Raw genomic sequence first — 21840 nt, forward strand, 5'->3', positions numbered from 1 at the left:
TTTGTCAGTAGAAAGAGGTGGGCCTCAGGGGAGGGGAAAAAGCAGGATGAAAATGTTGCTTTATAAAAGAGTAAGCCATAGTTCATGTAGCAGCTGTACTAGCTTGGTTTTACCTGCCTCATAGTATAAGAGAACAGTTCTTGGCTGTCACAAAGAGTAGATTTCAATGGGCTGAGTGAGCTTCTGGAGGACTAACTCTAGCTGGAGTCTGGGTACCAGCTTCCTCTGTCAGCCCATAGACCAGCTTGCTGGCTCCTGCTCTGTCCTAGAGTGTGCACAGCTAGGATCTAAACTGGAATTTTGGGGTGTCACTAAATAAAGATGGTACCAGCTTCCTCTGTCAGCCCATAGACCAGCTTGCTGGCTCCTGCTCTGTCCTAGAGTGTGCACAGCTAGGATCTAAACTGGAATTTTGGGGTGTCACTAAATAAAGATTTAAATAAAAGTAGCTGATAATAATCATCCAAGTAAGCAGCGCCAGAAATTTATTTTTCCAGCTAATGTTGAGGAGATAATTTAAATTTCAGAAGAAAGGTTTAGTTTCCTTTGGTTTTGCCCTAAAAAAGAATGGAGGTGAGAAAGGGAAGAGCTCGTCTTTCATTGCTGTCCATTCTTCTGCTGAGCTAGGCAGCCTCTCGTGGAGGTAAATCATCAGTAAATACAGCCCCAAGCAAGACAGAGCATTCTGTAGCCTTGCCTTCAACCTTATTCCAGGATGGAGGCATGCAGGCCATTTGCCACAGGGTATTTTTTGTTAAGTTTTGGTGGAAAATAGGGGGAAGTAATCCTCCCACATACCTTGAGGATACTGGAAATGGTGCAACAAAGCTACAGATAAAGAAGCAGAAGAGGAGCACGTCTTTCCGGCAACTCTGGCACTAAGAGAAGATGAGCCTCTGCACGTCTGGTGCGGGAGAAGGTGGTAATCTATGTGATGAAATGGTAGAGTGGCCATCTGTCCTGGGCCAACTTCTGATTTCACTTTACCTCTTGTTCTTTTGCTGACTCACTTTGAACTTGATGGATAGCAAAGCCTCTTTCTCTCCGTCTAGAAAGCAAGGCAACTGCCATGTTATTGCTGTACAGAGACAGCAATGTGACCTATGGGTGTAAGTGTGTGTGTCTCCCACAATCCTTCATTGCAGACAGGCTCACTGCCATTGTAAACCTGCCCGCAGAGCAAAGTATTTGCCCATCTTCTGTCTGTGACCAGGTCCAGGAGCTGTCAGCTGGGTGCCAAACAGCGGGAAGTCGGGGAGAGGTAGATGTGGGGAGGTAGGGAAGACTGTGGTTGTAACAGACTACTTGGAGGACAACGGGTTTGTGGTTGAAATGGGACTGGGACCTGAGTACATTGTATTCACATTCTGTGTTGTTGACATCAATGTCAGTCATGCTATTTCATCTGTCCAGGTGATGCCTGCATGTACACTTGTTCACATCATTATCCTGAGAGGAGACCAATGTATGACATATAAAGAAAGTGGACTGTGGGAGTGGAACTTGGATGGTCTGGTCATAAAAATGTTAGCACCCAAGAGACTAATTTCCATTTCTGCCACAGGCTTCCTGCATCCTCAGGGTGATCTGCTGGCAGACTAAAGGACTCAAGATTGAATCAACTGACCCTTTTTGCAGGGGATATGTACCTGGTTACCCTCTGTGTCTCAGTTTCCATATCTGAAATATGTAGCCAGTGTGGTTCCTGTAGTCTAGGTACTGAGGATCTTGTATGCTTCATGACAGTGACAGAGACGTATCAGTATATTAACAGGACAAGTGAATGATGATAATTCATGAGCAGCCAGTAGGATGGCCTGGTTTGATTGTCAGTTTTCTAGGCTTGCAGTTAGAAATTAAGGTGTCTTTCCCTGTCAAGTGGCCATCTTTGAGGAGCATTCCTCATCTTTCTTTTCAACTGAAATCTCACAGTTTCCTGCTGCTTTGTGCAGTGTCACACTATGAGTACTGAGACTCCTCCTAGGCCAGGCTGAAGTAATGCTGGTAAAGACAGGGCCTAAGCAGCAGCATACCCTCTTCCCTCTGGGTGACACAGAGCAGAAGCTGCACTGCAGGGTGCTGATAGGAGCAATGGGAGAAGATGAGCTTTTGACTCTTTTTTCTTTTGGTGTGTTTTGTGTGTACCACTGACATTCCCCTCTGTCACGAACCTCAGATGCTTTTCCTTGTGCAGTGACCCACCCCTGTCTGCCTGTCTGCATTGGCACCTTCCTGCTGTGGCTGCTGGTTCCAGCCTGCCCCTGTCACCCTCCAAGATCGAGACTGACCTCGACCTTGTGCTGTCAGGGAAAGAAAAGAGAATATAAAAGGCCACCAGAGCAGGGTGGCAGAGTTTGCACTTCCTCTGTTCCTGTATGAGTCACTGCATAAAACCCAAGACAGCAGGGAAGAAAGCCCTTTGGTTTTTTTTTGACTGTTTAATTAGCCCAAAGCTGGCAAGTGTTTTGTCATTCTAAGGCACTAAAAAGGTAGGTAAAATCTTTCTTTTCCTGTTAACTCTCATCAACACAACTCTTAACTGCTGATTAGATATATCAGGTGTATTAGTAGCTGGTCAGCAGTTTGCAGTGTAGGCCAAGGAGGGAAGGGGTACCTGGCTCTCAGAGTGTTGCTCTGAGGTGTGATGATCTTCCTCTTACACATAGAATTTGACCAGTAAAATAACCTGAGTGAATATAATGGACTGGGATTGGTTCTGAGCGTTTGACAGAAACTTTTATTGGAAAGAAGCAGCACTTCATTGGTAGATGTAGAAATTTGAGCTGTGACTTAAAACCACGCTTCAATCTCTAATTCTGCTGGCAGAGGTTGCTTGGCTGCTGCATTTATTCAGAAGGCTTTCTCAGACTCTGTAGTCTCTTGGGTGGATTTTCATTTCTTCTCAGTTTGTTGCCTTAGTACATGAGAAAAATGACACTGAGTTTACCAAACCTCCGGTGTGTCTCTGTGAGCATGTGTTTGATTTGCTGGTCTTTCCTGCTGCTTCCATCCTGCCAGCTTGACTTTCAGGGTCAGAATGCCTCTAGGTACCTTTCTCCTCAAGGTAACATGGGAGAAATCCTTTGGAGCTAAAGGCAAGTTTGTCCACTGAGGCTTGTCAGAAACCACGTTGAAGCTAGCAGAGATGGCTAGCAGAGATGAGAGCGGTTTGTGCTGTGATCTGCAAATTTCATGGCTCAGTGACATTTGCGGCCAAATTCTTTAAACTCCTTTCTGTATGTGGCTGAAAATATATTGCTCACGTTTCCCAAAGATTTTTGTGGGTTTTTTTTTTTTTAAATGTGGAAGTGTATGGAATCATTCCTTAGTAAATTGCTGTTATAGAAGAAGGAATAAAAGGAAAAGGTGAGGTTTGTGAAGAGGAAAAGAGATTAAGTTGCTTGTCTAGGACCACCTAAAGAAAAAGCTGGGAAAGTAGCCATAATTTCTTTACTTCTGTCTTTTGCCTTTTCCTCTGTGCCTTCTGTAAGAAGAGCAGCTGTGGGACTTAGTATGGTATGAGGCAGGGAGCTCTGTAAAGGGACTAGCCTGTATGATGCCTACCAGACCTGTGGCGTACTTGGAGATCTGTGTAGGTCCTTGTTATTGACAAAGCTTCGACTTTTTAGGATGATAACAGGAGATCAATAGGCATAAAACAGTATGGATTAGATATATCGCATCATGAAGCAGTAGCGTTGTTACATCTCTCAGGACAACCAGAGCTAGAGGTATGTTTATACTAGTGTCAAAGATGAGGTGCCACTCATACAGGCCTACCTAGCTGAAAAGTTGTCAGAATAGGTAGTGGTGTGATCACAGCAGCTTGGAAGATAGTTCTATGATGACAGCAGTACGGCTGTAGGTTTGCTATCGGGTAGAGGACCCTCTCAGAAAACATTGGATGCTGCATTAAATGGCAAAATCATCTTTCTTCAGAGTTCCTCTAGTGGGCACTGTGCTGTTGGAGATCTGGAAAAGAAAAAAAAAAAAGATAAATTAGGGCTCTGATGATCTAATTGAAATTTAGGATATTGCCTTAGCTATCTCCTCCTAAATTCTCTTTATTACTTAAGCTGAAATGCACAGCTGTATGTCAACTGCAGCAATGAAAATAACAAATTGCCAAAACTGTTCATTTTAAGAAGCTATGAGACATATATACACATAGACTTCATCCGTACTCTGCATCTTACACATAAGCGTATCTGTTAGGCAGTCTGTTTTTTGGCTGCCCTATTTTGTGGCATGTTCAAATGAAAGATGTGTGAAGCAACGTTTTGACCAGCTAAGACATAACAGAGTAAGACAGCTTGGAAATATTTTCCTCATGAAAAATGGTGGTTTCATTCAGATCAAAATATTTAGAAAAAAAAATACTGATTTTGATGGCAGTCTAGAAAAAAGATGTATTTTTGTTTTGTAGAATTTCTGGATTTTGACTTAGTTAAAAATGTAGTCTCTGTCAATGTTGCGTAAATTTCTAGTTTATTTTTTAACTTATTGACACTGTTGTCCCTAATAAGGACCTACTGCTGATGAGCTGCAAAATGTTGAAGTGTTTTCAGGAAGGAGCATATGCTCCTGCACTGACTAAAAAGCTGTATGAAAACCTGTAGACTCAACCCCATTGTGCCAAACTGTGGGAAGTGTGAGGCTCAAGTGGAGGCAAAAGGAGGCCTAAGCACAAGTTAGACTTGACCAGAGAGAACAGATTTCCAGCTTGCAGGCAGTGTGTGAATCCTGGAGTACAGCAGGACAATGAGTCAATCAATGCCCTTTGAAACCTCCCAGGGCGAAAGAGTGGCATGAAGCATTGTTACCGCTTAAGTTCACTGGAAGTGACAGATATGTAGGTGCTGCTGTTTGTCAAGAGTTCGACAAAAGGAAGGACCAAAGGAATGATCTTGAGTGGACAGGATTTGGGTGGGCTATTCCCTATTTGACTTCTCAAATGTGCCAGTCTCAGTGAATGCTGCAGTCTCTGAACTGACAGCAAAGGCAACGTGGCTGCATATATTAAAGAAGAATCACAACTGCTGATTTGAGAGGTTGGGATTGTCAGCAGTTTGGCTTTAGCTTTTTAGTGTGTTGGATTGAGCCTGAGTAGTTTGCGGTGTCGCTGGACTTGGGAACTGGGCAGTGGGCATTTCTGAAGAAGAGCGTAACAAATACCTCTCTGTGCAAGCAATGCTCTTTGAAATGCAGCCAGCCCAAGCTGAGATTTGGGCTGGATGAGCAATGCTCAGCCTATGAAAATCACTTGGGAACTGCACTAGTATGGCATGACAGCCATTCTTGAGCTCTGGGATGTTTTCCCTGTTACTGTCGCTGCCAGTGTGGTGATTCCTAGTTTGCCTGAGGCAAAAGATAGCTAAACCAAAGTGCTAAGTAACAGATCCTGTATCTCGGGAGAACAATTGGCTGTGATTTCAGTCCTCATTTGTCAATGGTGTTTAATTATAGCCCTGCTACCACTTAACAGTGGAGGTCACTGATGTGTTGTAGGTCTATTTAATGCTCCCTCTGGCCTTAAAAATCTATGAATCTATATCCCACTATTTTGGGGCATTTGTAACAGTCTCCACTGGTTTTCTTCAAGAGCTGAAATTGCTGAAGTTTCCTCTGGGGTACTTGTCAAAATGTTGCTGGAAAGCTGACTGAAACAATTTAAGCCCCTTTTCAGGCGTGGGAGTGAAACAAAAATATAGGTTTCACCTGGTTTAGTTTCTATCCTTACACTTGCCCAGTTGTTTTCTCCTTGTTAATGGCTGGCTGACTGCTGCAGTGTGGGTACATGAACTATGTGAACTTGCTCATCCTGTGTCATTAATGGGCTGTTCTGTAGGAAATACATTAATTGTGCAGATTGTTGTATAAAATGTTGTTTTGCACATCTGATCACATAAATAGTATTGAACTTAAAATTAACTTCATACACCAAGTGCTCTTTAATCAGGCAAAGCCTTCTTTCACGCTGGTGAAAGACATATTTAACTAAGAATTAAACCTGTATCTAGATTTGTTGATCTTGTCAGCAAATAAACAATTACTACTTTTTTGAAAAAGGATTCAGGCACCTTGGAGCCTTGTGACTGGTTTAGGCTTCTAAATAGTAGCTTTGATCGTTTAACCTTCATGTCTTATTTATTTCCATCCTTTTTCACCTCCCAGAATTGGGCCCAAAGACCACATTGCCTTTGAAATTCTTTCCTTGCCTATGTTTGCCCTTAATAATTTTAATGCTATGATACTGAATAAAAGCCAAGGCCAGTTATAAGTTCTTTAAAAAAAAAAAATTAAAAATTATCAAAACTAGCAAAGGAAAAATGTTTGCAAAAAGCCTTCTTTAATGTGATGTTAAAGTTGTGAATTTCAGAATTAAATGGTAGTACCTGCTACAATCAAAATGCCACATGGCATCCATTCAAATGTGCTTCAGGCATCCTGCACTTGAATTGTGTGCAAGGCAGGAAAATAAAAGAGCTAAAACGCTGTCAGGTTAATAATAAATTGCGCATACATGTGGCACATTTCATCAGAGTGTTCCTAAGCATCTCACAACTACTGATAAATCAGTCAGCCTTCACATCACCCTAGCACACCGTGAAATGCATGTTATCTCCATTTTACTGATGGCAAAACTGAGAGGAAAGCAGAATGTGAATTATTGAAGGGTATCAAGTTAGAAGGTGCCTGAGGTGGGATTGGAATACAGAACTCTAAATCCTACGTATTAAACAATATAGTAGTTTATCTGTTTTTGTCCAAGTGTGATAGAAAATCTGCAAAACACTGTGGTTTGCATGGAATGTGAAGCTAAAAATGGAGCTTTGGAGTTTAGGAGTTCCTGTAAAGTTTCAGTTGATTGAAATTCAAAGAAAGATCTTTATTCTTTCTAGTGGAGTGGATTGTCCATATCCAAGAAATTCTGCCCTTTGTGGCTGTTGTCATGTAACTTCGCCAGCTGAAACCATCTTGAACCAGCTTGTTCCCTACATCTTGCCAGTGTGCTGCAGTAGTGTGGCATGACAGCCATTCTTGAGCTTATGGATTCCTCTTTTTAGTATTGGTTTATAGTCAGTAATGAGGAAAAAAGGATTTGTAGCAATAGAAGGTTTAGCTGGTTTTGTCTGTCTGTGGTTTACATGCTCCTCAATTTAACTTTCCAAACGGAGAAGACCAGATCTGATTTTTTAAATGTTTCCAGTAGAGAGAGGTTTATGATTTCACCAAAAATACCAAAATGAAATCTGAATTCCAAGCCTTCAAATGCTTTATTAAACATCCCCTTGTAAGGAAGGTGACAGAAGAAAGTGTAATGGGGTCTTATATTTCTCCTCCCCTCTGCATTTCTGCAAACTTGCCAAGTTGAAGTGCTCATGTAACATTCCCTTCCTGCCTAATATTCATTGTTGGAATAAATAGTTTTCCTGAAAACTGCTACATAGTGGAGTGACCCCAATGAACACGTGAAGGCAGGACTTCCAGCTGAGGAATAGATCTGACTCTGTAGAAGGTTGTTCATATGTGATGGAGACAGAAGAGTTTCTTACTGGACTTTTTTTTTTTTTTTTATTGGCTATTTTAAGACAAGATCACATGAAAAGACCTGAGCTTTTTATCTTGGCTCTTTAAGCAGCTTAAAGAATGTTGTAGAAGATTTTTTTCTTCTGTGTTTGTTGCCAACGGTCTCTTTAGACACTGAAAGTAACTCCAGTATGTCCCATTTCTAGTGTTACCCTTGAAGACCAAGTTGCCTGGCAAACAGGCACACAAGTGAGCAGAAAGTTCTGTATAGCATGAAGATGCAGGCAGATGGGGCATGATGATCCTGTGCTTATTCTGGAAACAATAGAATAATGAGAAGATTTGAGTAGAGGCTCTTTAGGCCGAAAGTGCTCTCATTTTTTGTGTAATTGTGACATACTGCATTTAACTGTACTGTCCTCCAACGAGTACTCTTTTTTTTAACTGCATGGCATATAGGAGTGTGAGTAGGGCTGCTCCGCTAAGAGGTAACTAACAGCTCTGATGCGGCATTTATTACAGAAGCTGTTTAAATTAAATTATTAGAAGCTGTAAACATTACTTAGGGATGGTTTTCTTGCAGTGCACAACAGAATTTAATTGTGGTGCTGTGAAGAAACCTATCACTGGAATTCCTTCAGGTCTGTAATAAAACTCATCAGCAGAACTAGGCCAGAAAGAAACAAATCTAAACTAACAGGCAGTGCCAAGATCGGGCATGACATTTGTTGGTAGTGCTGTCAAAGCAGATTCCATGAGACAGAGAGTGGCCAGTCCAAACTGAGATGTACTGCTAGAGCTATTTGCTCTAGATGGTTGAAGAGTGGTGTTGAGGCTTATGACTGTGTGGATCTTTTCCTTAAATTTTTCTGGCAGTCTTTCATAAGCCAAACCATACCTAAACATCAACAGTCCAGCCATTCCTTCCTTAGAGCAGAAGTATGATGAGTTGATTTTTATAGCTGCTTATGGTTCTGCTGCTTTTCAATGCTTTTTCTCCAGCATAACTGTCCCATCCAGGCTTGGCCCTGGCTCTGTTGGTCTCATCACTGTTGGGAATAGGAAGGAAGCAGGTAGTGATCTGACTATGGCCCTGTTCCCCTTGCCCCCAACCCTAGTGCAGTAGATGGAGGAGGCTGATTCCAGAAAGGGGTAGGTGGAGAGAGAGATGACAGATGATGTAAGGAGAAAGCAGAACTGTCAAGATGATCATGGGTGGCAGGGGAAGAGCCTCCTGGTTGTGACTGGCCAGGCCAGGTTTTGCAAGCTGGCACTGGCAGGCAAAGCAATCTCTCTGAGTTAAAGGTATGGGAGGCTGGGCTCTGCAGCTGGAGAAGAAGAAAGCGAGTCAACAAGGGAGAACCCAGTCAAACTGTGTATGGTAAGAAGGCTGCCCAAGCATGGAACACTGATCAGCCTTCAAGGCACCCAGCTGAAAGGTAAAGCTGTACTTTCACATTTGCATTTGTATTTGTCTTCAGCTAAGTGAAGTATCAACATCTTTTGAGGATCTGTTCCATGAACATCTGCTGGGAGGGCTCTAAATCTCCCTCCTTTTGATATTTGATTTCCTAGCTAGAATTGTCCACCTGGTACGTTCCTCACACCTTCCCACACACCTATATACACCTGATACATTCCTCACACCTTCCTAGCCCTCATCAAATGTGTCCCAAGAACCTTGCCAGGTATAAGAACAGTGCAGCAATGCATGAATCTCTTTTTCTTGCACAGTCTTTTTTCATTCCTCTGCTCTTGGCTTTGGGGACTAAAGTCTTCTAGGTTTTCAAGTATCACTGTGGATCCTATTTGGCCCGCACATTACGCATATATGAAATTAGAGGAGTTGTAGGAACTTTGAGTATCTCTTTAATAGGATGATGTGAAGGTGCTGTGACCTTCTTTGATTTCCCTCCAGGTCTTATGACAGAGAGCTATAGTAGAACAAGACTAACACACTCAAGCTAAACTAGTTTCTAAGAAACTACTCATCTCCATTATCTCCTAGACTGTTTGCTATGAATTGCTCCTGTCTGTCTGAACTGACTCTTCCTGACCCCTCTGGGATTCGAAGCCTTGCCAGCTTTAAACACTATATTTTCCAGGGTTAAACATTATATGGGATGGACACAGCAGGCCTCTCTTTTGTGTGTGGGAATCATGGAAAGGAGCAGATGCCGATTGTCATTTTCCACAACAATGTGTAAATTGCAAGACATGAGGTAAAAGCTCCATCTGCTGGAACAGTCTTTGAAGGCCCTGTTGGAGGCAAGCTCCAGCCAAGGTGGCTTCATTCAGGGCCTCCTACAGCAGACAGGAAAGCAAATACAAGATAGAGAAGGGAGAAGATAGATAGCAGGCAGAAAACAGCCAGAGCTGATGTTTCTCATGTGCTGAGACACAGCTGCCAAGCTATCTTGATCATCATTGGTAGTGGAGCCAGGTCATGTGTTTTCTAAGGTGATTGCTTAGGTCTTGCCTCAAACCTTGTAGCCCAAAGTTGGCCAGTATCTGGCAAACCAGTAATAGTCTGCATGTGATGAGGTGAGTATTGCTGAATGATCTGGAGTTGGTAAGAAGATGAGCTGCACTGCATTTGAGACAATGGAAAGCCAATTCCCTATTGGTATGGAGAAAGATTGTGAAGACTAAGATCTAGTGACAAAGTAGTACTAATGCTCACTACCAAAGGACCTGTTATATCCTTGTCATCTGGTGAATTAGTATCATGCAAACAAGTGCATATTAAAGTGCTGTTAAGAGCTTGGAAGTTGTTCTCAAGTTTCAGAGACTCTGGAGATTAAGATATCAAGCATAGCTTACAGGATGTCAGATGGTCCGATAAAAATTATTACAGTAATAAACAGGCCTCTTTGACCATGCCAGAGCTCTTTGCCAGCATCAGTTGAATAATACCCAATGCAAAATGAGTGGACAAGGGATTTCAGTTCCTCCTGTGGGACTGAATATGTTTAAAGCATTACTTCTGACAACATATGGTATCTTTGACTGTCATGCATTTCCTGAAGGAAATCCTGTAGGGCATAAAATTATAAGGAACAGTCCAACTCAAGTGTGACCTGGAAGAACTACTGAAAACTGGCAGCATGGCATTTACCAGATTTTTAAGAGAGACATGTTTAGACATTATTAAAGAAGGGATTGCAGGGTGGTCTTGCAGATGCTAATGGGCATACCAAACACTATGGCTGTCTGCCATGGTGTCAGGGTGCTACCAGGGAATATTAGACATTCAAAACAGACAAAGAGGTTCAGGCCAACCATGAATGTTTTCACTTGAGACTTTATAGCTGTAATACAGGACAGGATTGCATGTTCTGAAATACCAGAAAGCCCAACTTGTGCTTTTTGGGGTTTTGCATTTTGTCAGTGAATTGCAGTGAATACAATGCTTAATTGATAGTTTTTGCTTTCTTAGCACCCTGAATATCCTGCCAACAAGCTTAGTGAGACATTGGAGGATAACAGTCATCATCTTCCTTAATATTGCCTATATACATTGTACACCTGCAAATTTGCAGTGATGGTGAGGAGCATTTTCAGAGTTTAGTGGATAAATCTTTGGAGGCAGCCTCATCCCCTTTTGTAAATCACGGTATGGCTGTAGCTATCTGACCATTTTAATCTTTCATATCTTTTTTTCTTATCCTTTTTCAGGGTATCACTCATATGAAAGTTTGCCCCCATCAGAAGTGGGTGTTGCTTTCTTTGGGAGTCATACAAGAGACTTACATAGGAATGAAGAAGCAGCTTTTGCTCATGCTACATTACACCAAATAATAAGGGAGGTTATTTCCCTGTCCTAGGTCTGAAGGAGCCTAGCAGAGGCATACAAATTGTCTTCTGTCTGAAGTTTAGGATAGCAAAGTGGACCTTTACCCACTGAAATCTTCAAGTTCAAGAATGGCTCACAGTTCTTGCATAGCATCACCCCATCTGTAGCACGTACCTTGGATTGGTGCTGTTGACCTCAGTGTTCCTACACAAAGCCTGGTTTGTTTTTTGGTTGTTTTGTTGTTTTTTTTTCTTGTTCTTTGTGTTATTGTGGTGGGTTCATCACACACTTATTATTTGTAATAGAGAGTGTTCTGCTTCCCACAGTAGATAGAAGCTCCAACAGTTTCTCCTTCACTTCTCTCTATTTAGTGGGGATTAAACTGTAATACACTGGTAAGAAGGAAACAGTATCTCCCAAATACTGGTGTGCAGAACTGATACTATTAGTTAGGCTTCAGCTCTGACCTAGAGTGTGGTTGTGGCTGAGTTCAATATATCCTAGGCACCATAAAAGCAAGGGGATCATATATTTCCACCTCAACTTTTAATGCATTAATCCTGGAGAAAACTGATGTTTCTTCTTGTCCTTCCCACAGTGACAATCCTCATATCCATTCCAGGCGAATATCACTGTAAGGTACAGATACCCACTTGAGCTATCTGCAGTGGTGAGTAATGTGCTCTCAGAAGGAGATGAAGCTACAGTAATGCCCTGTAATGGAAAGTTGTCAGGCTAGTCTGCAGAGTGTTTCTGCTTGTTTTACAGAATCCTGTTGTGGCACAGCTGATGAGCAATATGTCCATATAATGTTACATTATATAAACAGCCAGGGAGATGTACTCAATTGTTATCTCACTGGGAAATCACCAGGATCTGGATATAGTGTTATTAACCCTGTTGTTCTGTGCCTCCAACCTGGCAAGCTTCCTTGCCGGACTTTTGATATGCAGCAACTGGTAGCTGCTGCAAAAGTCCTTATAAATGTTCTTTTGTACATTCTGCTAATACAGATATTTCATGACATACTTGTTTACAAGGGAAGAGACCATGTGCTCCATCTGCTTTGCCATATACTGCCTGTGCTACATTGCTATTGGCTTAATTTTGCAACTGTGTAGTTTTTGATAGCTTCCCCATGTATGCTGGCTGATATTCAGGATTAAGAAAATCATAGTACAAGACTATGATTTTCCTGATCACCCTTTACCAAATGACAGTGTTTGGGTTGTCATACCTGTCTAGTTGTACAGCTGACACCCACCCTTTTCATCTTATGTAGATGTATATTGGAATGACCTGCAGGTAAATGTTCCTTGTTTGCTGGCTGCTGTGCATGATAGATGGGAGGTGAGCATCTGAGTACCAGTTTGCTTCTTACAGATTCTCAGGAGGTTTTCGTAGAAGCCAACAAGTTCTCATACAGGAGGAGTTACTTCTCACAGTACGAGTTTTAAATAGGAGCTGCTTAAAGCTATCTGAACCTGTGCAAGCCCCTGGTAAAAAAGATGGCTCCTACCTGCTGTTCTTGCAACATGCTGAATTAATATTTGGTTCTTGGGGTTCACCTTGCAATGATATTAGCATATCACATACGTATGCAGTTAGATCCAATCACGTATTCTGTTTTTAATTCTCTGTTACCAGTATTAATAGTCCTTCAGGATCTACATTATACTGTCACTTTTTCATTAGAGACTCAACTTCTACCTGAAGCCTCAATGTCTGCTTTCTAAAGTTCTCTTTGAAGCACTATTAGACTGTACTATATTTGAATGTTTCTTCTTGTGGATGTCCCTTAATACAAAGACTCATCTTCAGCTCCTTCAGCTGTATCATGCAGCATTCAGTTGCACAAAATAGTACTGAAACTTGGTAACTCCACAACTGAAACTCCACCTTTATTCCTATGGTGGCCTTGGGGTTCTCTGCAAATCATTGCCTGTGCTGCTGTTCTTCTCAAACTTGCATTCTTCTATGGAGGGGAAAGATGTACATCTCGTAGACCACCTTCCTGTATATTTATGGCTATATCCCGCCCATCAAAGATACACCTTTGTGAACCACTTAGATGTTGTATCCAGCTTTTTCAAAAAGAGTGAGCTGGTTTGTATATCCAGGCACACTTCACCAACTGTTGCATAGTCTTCCATCCTTGGAGATAGTAAAAACCTGGTTAGTGAAAGTCCTGAGCAACCTGGTCTAGCTTGACCTGAGGGAGTTGGGGTTTCAGGAGGGCTGAGGTAGGGTCAGAATAGATGGTCTCAACAGGTCCCTTGAAATATCAACTATTTTGTGATGCTGTGGTTCTCTGAATTCAGAAGCAGATGTTAGTGCCTGTGTCTGCAACATGTTGCAAGGTGGCAATATAGAATAATCAGTTTCCTATGTAGTTAAACATTATGTCTTTGAAAACGCAGCTAGGTCACATGCCAGTTTGGGAATACCATCCTTCAGTCACTCCTTCATATAGCTGAAATACTTTTCTCCTACTGTCCTGGAAAGCTAGTGCTTTCCAGTGATTTCCAGTGGGGTCCATAATGACATACTCTTGAAGACAAAAAAACAGGTATTACCCTGTTATTAATTAGAGGCCATAGAAAAGAAGGTACAGTCCCTATTCCAAATACCTCAGCAATAGTGCTTATGACCATCAGTGAAACCCAAAGATGAATTGTGTCTCTGCTCCCTAATAGTTACTATTTTGATTCAGGGCTATGTTGCTCTAGTGGAGGAAGTCTTTATTAGCTCTCTGGGTTGGGACTGATTACTCCCCCAGCAGTGAATGAGGCTCTGTAAGATGTAATCAGAATAAGCTTTCTCTGGTTAATGCTGCAGTTATAGGCCCTGAATTGTTTGGGGAATAAGAGAGAGAGACAGCTTTCCATGACCTCATCACAGACATGGAGATACAAACACCCTGGGACAGCCTGACGTACGCTGCTTGTCTTAGCACCTTCCTTTTCCATGCTTTTGGTGCATGAACACTTAGAGCTGGATCCTGGTTGGTGAGTCAGAACAGTTCCTAGAGGAGAGGTATTAGCTTTTACTCGTGCAACAAGCATCTGATTGAAATTTTCTGCAAAGAGATGTCATTTAGAAATATGAGAGGAATTTGTGTTCTTTCTGTGCGTAAGACCCAGGTGAGGCATCAATTAGTGCTAGTGTTTGGCAGTCTTCTTGGGGGGGGTGTGGTGGTGTGGTGTGTGCTTTCTTGGTTTATACAGTGCTCGACACATTTGTGTACTGTTGGGAGCCAATTATTGTGGTGGTGGCTTTTCTGCATTCAGACATCAGCGCAGATATGAATTAAGGGCTCCATTCATCTGCTTTCACTAAGGTCATGGAAGGACTGCTAGCTGGGAATAACTTTGAATGTTTATTGACATACAGTAGATTTGAACTTGGAGGTGAAGAACTTTATGCTGCTCAGCAGTGTCTTTTGTATATAGATGTGAGAAAATGAACATGGAAGCTGTTTACTGTGCCCACTCCTTTTCACAGATGTAAGAAGCAGTGGAAATTTTGAAACATTCTTTTTTCTATACCAAAAGATGCACAGCTCTTTTTCCTTCTCTGGCTGTTTTCTCTTGTTCTGGGTATGAGCTTACATGTATTATATTAACATATTAATCAAAAGGATTTTTGACTGTGTATAGAAAAAGAAACCCAAAATTCTTCTGCATGCGAGTGCTGGTAATTTTAAGGTCCTGATTGTAGTCCATTCAATGCAGAGAAACATCTGCCGAATTTAGTGGGTATGTGGTCCTGCCGTGCCCTGTGATTATGCACTTGGGTCTGCATCTGCATGGATCCCACTGCAGGCTGGAGGTCTACATTTAGACATTCACAGAAGAAAATTTAGCATTTTGAAAGATGCAGAATGCAGCTGTTTCCTGTCATTATGTTTCACATTTACTTAAGTCAGCAGTTACTCTTTTCCAAGCAGTGCCTTTCAGCAATAAACAAGGCAAATGCTTCCAATAGAACCTCTTGATAACTTCTGTTTAATTTAAATATATTTATTACAGCAGCAAATACAGCAATAACATGGAATAAACCCCCCACTAAACACATACTTTAAAAATGATATGTAAGTGTAGGAGGGAGGGCAAAAGAAGATGCATTTCTTCTGATTACCCATGCTGTATTCAGGGTGATTATTGTAAGTTGGAGAAGCATGCGCTGTATATCTTTATGTGTAATAAATAGAGTTCTCACTTTACAGGCACACTGGAGATCCATTCTAATTGGAATTGGAGTGAATGAATCAATAGTTAGTTGATACTTATACCAAACCCAGCAGCATGCTAAGCGCATTATAGATACAAAGTAAATTTCAAGATGAAGGTCTTTGTTTTCAAAACTGTAGGCAATTCAGGGAGATGAATGTTTAGTGCAGGAGACTGTGAATGGTTCCTTGGCCAGAGTGACCTACTGAAGCACAAATCTCAGCACCTGATAGCACCATGTGGCTAACCAGCACTGTGTCAGCTGGGGGAACAGGTGAGTGAAAGAAAGAGTGAGAGATAGTGTGCAGGGATTTTTCTGGACCTAAATAAAAAAGCTCAACAAAAAATGGTGTAATAAAAAAGACATTTTAATAAGATAAAAGACAAAGAGGAATATAGATAGCACGTAAATTTTATATTGTTTTAGGGGCTCGAAGGAGGTGATCCTGCCCCTCTACTCTGCTCTTGTGAGACCTCACTTGGAGTATTGTGTGCAGTTCTGGTGTCCTCAACATAAAAAGGACACGGAACTGTTGGAACAAGTCCAGAGGAGAGCCACTAGGATGATCAGGGGACTGGAGCACCTCCGTATGAAGACTGGCTGAGAAAGTTGGGACTGTTCAGCCTGGAGAAGAGAAGGCTGCGTGGAGACCTCATAGCAGCCTTCCAGTATCTGAAGGGGGCCTATAGGGATGCTGGGGAGGGACTCTTCATTAGGGACTGTAGTGACAGGACAAGGGGTAATGGGTTCAAACTTAAACAGGGGAAGTTTAGATTGGATATAGGGAGGAAATTCTTTCCTGTTAGGGTGGTGAGGCACTGGAATGGGTTGCCCAGGGAGGTTGTGAATGCTCCATCCCTGGCAGTATTCAAAACCAGGTTGGACAAAGCCTTGGATGACATGGTTTAGTGTGAGGTGTCCCTGCCCATGGCAGGGGGGTTGGAACTAGATGATCTTAAGGTCCTTTCCAACCCTAATTATTCTATGATTCTAGGCTGGGAACCCTGCTTTCATGCAGCATCAGATGAACCTTGAATGGATATTCCTCCTTCCTCCCATGCTTGTACCTTTTACTGTGTGTAGCAAACAGAATCATGTATCTTCTCCCGATGGTCATTTCTGTCATAACACCCACCACTATCCAGCAGAGGCTGGCACAGGGCACTCCAGCTGGTTCCCACGCAGTGGCTACTCCTCCTTGTGGCTTCTCAAGCCCCAAGTAAAAGGCCCAACAGAGTAGACATGGCCTGGTCAAGATCACTAACTCCTTGAATACAGTGTCTTCTGCAAGGCTTCCCATACAGAACTGAGTTACAAGTTAATCCAGTTTGAATCCTGTAATAAACTGAGATTTGATTCTGTATTGCCTATAATCAGTGTTGAGAAAGAAAGTGAGAATTATGTTTCCCCTCCTTCCTTTTTTTCAAGAAGAGATGTGTAATCTTTTTGAAGAAGAGGTGTGTAATATTGTGTATGCTGGATTCAGTGGTGAAATGCTAATTCTACTTAGATCTTCCAACAAAGAGGCACTGTGGTACTAAAGATACAGTACCTGGGCTATTGGGTGGAGTTTGCCAGAGGTCCTTTCTAATGTGGAAAATGCCATCTCTTGATTTCTGTAGGACATCTGTGTGCCTTGCAGATGACTGTACCTTGCCATTTCTGTCCTGGGATGCTGCGGTGCAGTACAAGGCATACTAAGTGCCAGGAGTAACCAGGCAAAGGAGTGTTCCTTCTCCTCCAAGGCTACGCAAGCTGCTGCTTCTTCGGAGCTCAGGTGCTGGCCTCTAAGGACAGTGATACAGGATGTAGTCCCTGCTGTGGCCTGGCACCAAGTCCTGCTGTGAGCAGAGAATGGCTCAGATAGCACACAGCTCAGCCAGTGGAGCAGCATCTATCGTTGCCTCATGTAAGGTTAGGTTGGCAGCAGAAGCAGGGATGGGGAATTTTCCTCCTTGCAGGTTCCCTGGAGGCTGGGTAGGAGGAAGCAGTGCTGTCAATGAGAGTCAGGTGGGTTTGGAGAAGGGTCTCTTCTTCCTGCACCCTTGCCTGACTGGCTAGTCACAGCCTTCTGTGGATCCAGCTCTGCTTCTTCAGATTGTTCTGAGGGGTATATTAACATCCTTTAATAACTCTGTCAGACTTATCAGGGGATTTGTTTTATTAATTCCAAGACTGGGTACAGCAAATAGATTATAGCTTGGGCCACTTCATAGGCTTAACAAGCCCTTTCTCTGCTTACTTATCACTTTTTTTCCAAATCTCCTTGTGTTAACTCCTTTTTCTGTTCTTTGCATTACTATTTATTGAATATCCCCAGTGCTGTATATGTCACAGGGGATATGCCCGAAGTTCATTCCTGTCCATCATTTTTTGGATGATAAGAGAGGAATGGAGGCAGCACAATTTGCAGTGGATTTGGGGGTAGTAAATGCCTTTGGTAGCTGTCACAGTGATGTTCTGAGAACAAGACAGCTGAAAATATGCAGCATGCCTGCAGGTTCTTAATATGAGGAGAGGTACTCTCTGTGGCATATGGTGGGTAATGCCCTGGTTTTCAGACTCTGTCAGTCTTGCAGGTGATGCAAACAAAGGTAAAACATCACAGGCCCAAGGTCAGTACTTTGAGCAGGTATCAGAGTGCCTACAATGAAACTAGTTTTAGCCTCTTGGGTCACATGGTGAGTTCAGTTTAGTGTAAGCCACAAAAGTGATCAAAAATGGGCTAGTTTTTGTGGTGGTCAGCATGGGAAAGTCCATTGTTGTGCGTCATCGTCAACAAGCTCCTTCTTGATAACTGTCTAGCATTATTGCCTTTGCTGGATCTGAGAGATCTGAGAAGTAGCAGCCATGCTTGTGAATCCAAGCATTCCTGGTGGGGGGCATATTTCATTTAGCGACATCCATTCATTTGCCATCCCTTCCTGATGCCTAAGTCAATTAAAATAGGAAGGCTGTTGGAGAGAAGCTGGCTCCCGTATCCGTAAGATTTGTTGTGTAAGTCACCTTCAGTTTACAGGAACATCTCTTGCTATGATATGATGCAGCCATTGAAGTGTCACAGTGGTTGATTTAGTCCTTGTTAAACTCAAGAGAAAATTTGGCTTGTAATGGGAAACTGGTTTCAGCTGTAATTAGAACATGAAGAAGCAGCTGTCCGTGGGAATGTTACTCTTGCAAGTAGTTTTTGAAAGGCTTTGCTAAGTGTGAGGTTCTCTCACCTTGAAGGCAGGTAGTGATAGGAATTTCCAGCCGTATTTGCATGGGATCAGGTACAGAGGTGCCTAGGTGATGTTACACAGGTGTGAAAAAAACAAGAAGTATGAGCAATATATGCTTTGAGAAGGTCATAAGTTGTTGTTTCATCCGAGCTGAGTGGGAAAGAGAAATCATCTCTTCCCTTTTTTACCACCAAAGATAACCTATGAAAATGAAACTCAACTTTCTGTGTAACCCCTGCCACTGCTCCTGATACATGAATGGTTTATAAATAGTGATCCTAAATGTTGTAGCTAAAGTCAAGGAAGTCATTTAGTTCCCTTTTTTATTGGGACTGGCCACTTAGGTGTAAAAAGCTTTGTCACTTCTGGTATATAACATGATGAACTATTTGTCATCTTTTGCTGTTTGTGTGGAACATTGAATGACAAATCATAGTGTTTGTGTAGGAGACTGAGTACTGTGCATGCATAGCTTGGGCACACATTGTTGGAGTGTCTGTATTTTTCTATGACATGCTTTGTTTGTCCTCTGATATCTATTCCGCCTTCACAGGCCCAAGTGTTGTGAGTGAATTCTAGGGCAGAAAAATACTCGTTATAGGGCTGTGTGCGTGATACTGCTAAACAGAAAGGGAAGAGGGGGTCTGGGTCTCCACTAGGCCCTAGTGAGGAACGATTTCCAGAGAGGTAGGGTGCTCTTAGGCTGGTGTGTTCAAACACAGTCCGTATTATTCATAAATTTGTCAGCCTGTGTTTCTGACAAGAATAATAGGTTTGTTCTCATTGGATTTTTTGGCCAGATTGTGTAGTACTGTATGCCCCTAAGGGAGGGACAGGCTTCTAATGGGTTTAGACCTGTGATAAAATATAGTAGTTACACAAATGGCCTGGTACTACAACTAATCCAAGGATAGAATTCAAAACTGGTGTTGCTGTAGATAACTTAGATGTCTTTTCACTGTAGGTGCAGAATGGCTGCCCTGTGCAGAGGGTCTTGGTGGACCAGCATTCTTCACTCTAGAAAATAAGTGACTTAAGCAGGAAGTGAGGTAGACGGTTATAATCAAGAGTGCGATGGTGAAGCTGAATAGAGAATGTTTATTCATAGTACTTTATAAAGCAACAGGTGGGGTATGCCCAGTGTGATGTATTCAGCTGCAGGTTTTAAATGGACAAATGAAGATATTGTTTCACAGTGCATCAGTTCTAGTTCCAGAAGAGACCAGTCAAAGCGAAGGAGGGAAAGGTCCATCAAGGGCTGTTAAATGTTTTGATCATGATGCAACCTCCACCAATCTGTCATTGCTGGAAGCTGTTAATTAAGGTACTTGGTTCCATTGACTCTTCCCTGAGTATGTGCGCTTGGCTGCTGTCAGAGGCTTGGCCTTCGTGTCTGCCCTGCTCCATTACTGAAGCTCTTATTTTGTGATGCCTGGCAGCTGTTACTGATGGGATTGCCTGGGGAGAGTGCATTTTGAATTAGAATAATAAAATAGTAGGAAATGGGATTGGAAAAGGTCTCAAGGGTCAGCTAGTTTTTCCAACACAAGATCAGATGTATCTGAAAAATTAATGAGGAATACTTGTATTTTCTTTATAGACTTCAGTGCTGGTGGTTAATTCCTAATAGCCAACCTATTCCAGAACCTTACTGTCCTGTTGCTACCAAATTTTTCTAACATTAAACCAAAGCTTCCTGTTCTGCATGATGAGTGTCTTCTCATTCTCTCTCTAGTGAATACAGAGGACTCTCTGGGTTTTTTGTGCTTGCATCTGCTCTGCAGAAGTTATACAGTTATGTCTCTATCTTTGTGTACTCCACAAGACTGTGACCACAACTTTCTGAATGGACATGTAAGGGGGTACTGTGCAAAATAGTAGGGAACAAATTCTCTATTTCCTCTAGTGCCCAGGCACCTAGGATGAAATAGAAAGCAGCTTCATCCTGGAGTACTCAGGCAATGTATGTAGGCAGTTTTAAGTGAAGATCAACAGTTTGCTTGGAGAGGGCACTGAGTAATTAAACTCCAATTGGATTTTTTTGCCAGTAGTAAGTAGGCTACAGAACTATTGACTTTCTCCGTAGCAGCATAGCCAGGCCCCAAGGAGTATACATGAACATATTTGTTGGGATGTGTGGGAGGGGATGGTACTTTCACTGAAGGCCGTGAAATCAGCAAGCAGCTTTATCTAAGAATAGTAATGATAGAGAGTTAATTAGAGGGATTTTTTAAAATTTTTTGTTTTACTCTTACTGGAGCTAAGTCACTCTGTGCATTGGTTTCTGAAAGCAGTAGGCATACTTAAATCCATCTATACCATGTTGTTTATGAAAGCACTTTTCTACATGGCCAGGCAATTGTAGCAAAACCATAGTGACTTTCAGGTATCTCCCCAGCCAGCTGTAGCGCTTACTCTGCCGGAGCATCTTGGTTGTCTGAGAGAAGAATTGAGGTAAAGGGGCCGTTTTCTTTAGCAGATATAGGATTCACTCAAACTTTATATACTTCAGAGGGTGACGTACTGAGGCACATGTCAGTCATCCTCACATTTGACCCTGTGGAGAGGGCAGGCTGCCCACGACACGGATGCACACAGTATGGAGAAGAGCACTGGAAGACTCAAATCACTGTTAACCATTCAGTTAAGATTTGAATTCAGATCCCTTCACCTCATTCAAATCAGAAGTGCTTTAAAATCACATGGCACTTTTAGTAGAATCAGCCAAGTTTCATTCTGCGTCTTTAAGTAGTTCTTGTTGTTCTAACTCGTGACAGCTAAACTGCTGTATGGTGTTCCTGTATGCTGTTAAACATCTGTCTCTTTCACTTCAGAGCTGGCTGCATTTCAGTACTGAATGAATGATTCCTATATTCACAGCTAATAAGCGCTTTGGGATCCAAAGTATTAGCTGTGCAAAAGCACAGTACCACAAATGTCTGCAATTCTATGCAACATATGAAATGAGTGCTATTCCTAAGAGACTGAAGCCTAAGAGATCCCATAGGACAAAGGACACAGAGAAATGTAATTGATTGTAATGAACTTGTTTGTGTATGT

At 42.2% G+C, this 21840-nt stretch overlaps 1 protein-coding gene across 26 annotated transcripts in view; it reads left to right on the forward strand.

Moving 5' to 3' along the window:
- Positions 1-21840, forward strand: part of NRXN3 (neurexin 3) — a 1029877-nt gene that overhangs the window by 56268 nt on the left and 951769 nt on the right. The gene's annotated exons all lie outside the window — the stretch shown is intronic.

Source organism: Neopsephotus bourkii, unplaced genomic scaffold (genome assembly GCF_033783945.1).
Source record: "Neopsephotus bourkii isolate Nb327-2 ecotype Australia unplaced genomic scaffold, CSIRO-AGI_Nbou_v1 NB_1376, whole genome shotgun sequence".
Classification (NCBI taxonomy): Eukaryota; Metazoa; Chordata; class Aves; order Psittaciformes; family Psittacidae; genus Neopsephotus; species Neopsephotus bourkii.